Here is a 4,334-nt window from a genome sequence, read left to right as displayed (position 1 = left end):
CTTGATTTAGATGATTTTCGGATGAGATCTGGGGCTTAGGGGTGATGCTGAAATGGCTAAGACTTTTGTGCTATTGAGATGGGGTGAATGTATTTTGCATACGAGAAAGACATGAATTTGGGGCATCCAGAAAGCAGCGTGTTATGGACTAAACTAAAATTCCACTAAAATTTATATGTTGAAGCCCTAACCCCATAATGTCAAAAAGTGACTGTATTTGGAGACAGGGCCTTTAAAGAGGTAATTAAGTTAAAATGAAACCATTTGGGTGGGCCCTCATCAAATCTGGCTCCTGTTCTTGTAAGAAGAGGAGATTAGGACATAAAAGACATACTAAGGACAAGTGCACAGAGAAAAGGTTTTATGAGGACACAGTGAGAAGGCAGCCATGTGCAAGCCAAGCAGAGAGGCTTTGAGAGAAACCAAATTTGCCAACACCTTGACCTTGGACTTCTAGTCTCCAAAGAAAAAAAATTTCTGGTGTTTGAACCACTCAGTCTGTGGTATTTTGTTATGGAAAATCTAGCAAGCTAATATACATACTTCAACATTACCCTCCCCTCACCAGGCTGAGGTGGTGGCTACCACCTCTAACAACAATGGAGGCCAGTGATGAGCCCAAATGTGGCACCATCTCCTGGGAAATCAGCCCACCCTGTGGCAGAGTGATTACACAGAATCCCCTCCATCATGGAGATGGAGTGACTTGTCCTCTTAGGGACAGACATACATTTCAGGTATAGTTTTACTTGTCCTGCCAAAACCACCTCTGCCAGTTTTGTGTATGTTATTCACGCACAGACTCCAGACAGATGATTCACTTTACAGCAAAATAATTTTGACAATGTGTTCATGCCCATAATAGTCACCTGTCAAAACATATCCCATCACCCAGAAGCAGCTTCCAGGAGAGAACACCCTGTGAAGTCAGTACCATCCTACACTATATACCTTAAACCAGTAACTAAAAATATTTCTATTTTCCTTTTCTGAAGGAAAGCCTGTTATTCATTTATTTCCTCCCTATCAGTGATATGGTAAGAAATGATTGACGTTAACCATCCTGCCCTGTAAACACACTAATGGCATTTACTAGTGGAAGCATTGCATTGGTCAAAAAGTTCGTTCAGGTCTTTCCATAAGATGTTACAGAAAAACCTGGATGAAGTTTTTGGCCAACCCAAAGTGTAAGGAATTCATTATCTAAATATGGCTTTTTAGCAAGATATAATAAATTACTGTCTAGATTTCTTACTGTAAATAAATGTGGAATTTATGGGTTGGTGGACATGACTGGCTGAGTAATGAGAGTTAGTCATGTGGATCTTTCTACCTACCAAATGGTTTTCTCTGAGAACACAAAGTTAAGTGCTCATCTATTACTCCAAGACCAAAATGCATCCCAATGCGGGAGAAAAGGAAAATTAGGAAGATGTATCTGATAGATTTAGCTCCTCTAGGAACAAGTGACACATTTATGTCTGTATCCTGCATGTATCAGTTGAATCATTGATAAAGTCTGGTGTTGGTGAGACCTATGATTCATGTGAGTCTGTTTTGAGAATCCAACTATTTATGGTAGTTCAGGTCCATCCCTTCTACAACTATGGTAAGTACACCTGGGAGCCAAAGGGTTAAAGCAGGAGCAATCCTCTCACTACTACACCTAAATACCTACTGAAGGGTTTTTGCTTCCTATCTACAATTCTTGGGCTTAGTGGATTTAGAGGTTCTAACACCCAGGAGAGGAATGTGTCTTCCAGGGAATAGAGTCAAGATTCTTGTAAATTGGAAGCTGAGACTTCCCCCTGACCACTTTGAGTTCCTCATGCCACTGAAACACTGGGTAGAGAAGTTGGTCTCTCTACTGGCCAGATTGAGTGGTCCTGATTACCAGGCGAAATTTGGAAGTGGAAGCAAGGAAGACTACATCTAGAACCAGGAGACTCACACCGTGCCTTTCAGTACAGCCACGGCCAATAATAAGAGTCAATGGGAAACTGCGGCAACTTGATAAAGATAGAATCACTAAAGGTTGGCTCACCCCACCAGGTAAACGACTCTGTCTAGACAAGGTGCTGGCAGAGGTAAGGGGATTATAGAATGGGTGGTGGAAGAAAATAGATAAAATTACCAACTTAGTTTTTAAAGTAAATACAGCAGTGAAGAAATTAGTAAATACATTTTATATTAATGATTTCCCTCTCTCCTTTTTCCCCCAGACAACTTATATAAAGGGTTCTAGGAGTGGCCAATGTTTTTGGTTTCAGGTTGGAAGTATGACTGAATTGACATCATCCTGTGGTAATACGGTGGTTGACGGGACTCTGTGTGTCTGCGGTGTTGAGGAACAAACTTTTTGTCCAAGAACAGAATGCAGAATGAGGAGTAAAAAGGGTGGAACGTGCTATGTAGTTTCTATTTGCCCCATGGGTCAACTTTCTGTCCATTTCTACCTTTTCCTGTGTCCATGGGATTAAAATATTGTGGACTGCATCAACAGGCTTCCTTGCTCTTTGTTTCTGTATTAGTTTTGTATTGCTGTTATAACAAATTACCACAAACTTAGTGGCTTAAAATAACACAAATTTGTTATCTTACAGTTCTGGCGGTCAGAAGTCTGAAACAAGTTTTACTAGGCTAAAATCAAGGTGTTGCCATGGCTGCATTCCTTCTGGAAGTTCTGGAGGAGAATATTTCTTTGTCTTTTCCAACTTCTTAGAGGCCATCTGCATTCCCTAGTTTATGGCCCCTTCCTCCATTTTCAAAGTGAGCAACATAGCATCTTCAAATCTTTCGCTCTGACTCTCCTGCCTCCCTCTTTCACTTAAAAAAGACCTTTACAATGACATTGGGCCCACCCAGGATTTTCCCATCTCAATATTCTTTATCACATCTGTAAAGTCTCTTGCCATTTAAGTAACATATTCACAGGTTCTAAGGATTGGAACATGGACATCTTGGAGGGTCATTATTCAGCATAACATGGTTTCCAATTAGATTCAGCCAATGGGGGCTACTGACAAGAGAAGAGAGAGCATGAGGAGAATAAGTTTGAAGTATTTATTCCACTTGTTCTCTCCCTGCTGGTCGTTGCATCCTTTTCTGAAGGCCAAGGCTCCTGTCCCAGGTCCCTTTCCTCCAACTTGAGCTACTTTCTTTGCATTCTAACAGTTGCTCTTTCCCCTGGGCCTTTCGGGCCCAATGGTGGCAACTGCTCCAGGTTCTTACTACCCCTGAGAAGCTTTACCATCCTTTCTCATTTCCTCTTCATCCTGCACACACCATTACAAACAGTGCTTTTTCTGCTTCTCAATTACCCTGTTGTTTTGGAAGGAACTTGACTCAGAACAGCAGGGCAATGGTGAAACAACTATCTATGTTAAAATTATGGTGAAGATGATGATGTTGACTATTTACTTTTAGATAAAAAATTGTTCCCTCTTGGTGTACATAATCATTAGTCTAGGTTCTTTATATCTCCCTATAAAATATCTAGTTTGGCTTCCCTGTTTCAGCAACACATTTTATAGTCAACCCTAGTAACTGTTCAAAAATCATCTTGTATTTAAATATTCCAGCCATTCCACTGCCTTCTTTAAAAACTTGTAGCTTTGCGCAGTGACAGTATCAGAGCCAATGAGGTTTATCCAAGGCGCGATTATTGCTAATTGAAAACTTTTCCCAATAACCTGTCGGGACGACTTGAAAAATAGTGAGCATTGGCAATTTTTGACAGTTTCCACGGAATCTGAATTTAAAAGCAAACAAACAAACAAAAACGACAACTTGTGATGCCACTTTCTCCATTAATGTGAAGTGATTTTCTACCACTTCTAAAACTACTTCTCATTATTCCCTGTATCTTTCCTACTGCCAGTTGGTTGAAAGCATTTATAAGGAGTAGATTTCCTTCCCAGTGCCTTTTCTGCCATAAGCAGGACTCACTTCCCTCTTGTTTAACCACACTCAGAGTCTTCTTTTGCACTAAGACCCAAAGACTGATAATTATCATTGTTCTATATGGAGCTTGTTTTAACATGAGATTAATGACTGAACTGAAGCTGGGGGTTTTGCAGAGAATTTCGGGCATCAAAAATCTGTGAAGAAGGACATCTTTAACGCAGCATCACCTTATGTTTCACCTTATGACCAAACTACCAATCCAGGTCCCAGACGTAAAATGAAATATTAAATTTTTAAAAAGATGTATTATCTGATGCTTAATTGTACCCACAAGAGAAAAGCAAATTAAACCTAAAAAGATATCAAAATTTTCACTTTTTGATTTGGTGAATAATTGATGGGAGTATACATTCGTAATATCTATAAGG

The 4,334-nt window shown here is 40.0% G+C and overlaps 1 non-coding gene across 1 annotated transcript; it reads left to right on the top strand.

Moving 5' to 3' along the window:
- Positions 1–3,610: 3,610 nt before the first annotated feature.
- Positions 3,611–3,751, top strand: LOC113632456 (U4 spliceosomal RNA). The gene has a single exon (XR_003437825.1). It is a non-coding gene; the product is annotated as a U4 spliceosomal RNA (small nuclear RNA).
- The last annotated feature ends 583 nt before the right edge of the window (positions 3,752–4,334 follow it).

Source organism: Aethalodelphis obliquidens, unplaced genomic scaffold, assembly GCF_003676395.1.
Source record: "Aethalodelphis obliquidens isolate GAN/ISIS:26980383/991018 unplaced genomic scaffold, ASM367639v1 scaffold36, whole genome shotgun sequence".
NCBI lineage: Eukaryota > Metazoa > Chordata > Mammalia > Artiodactyla > Delphinidae > Aethalodelphis > Aethalodelphis obliquidens.
Note: the sequence above shows the minus strand (reverse complement) of the source record. Positions and strands in the feature narration are given on the sequence as shown.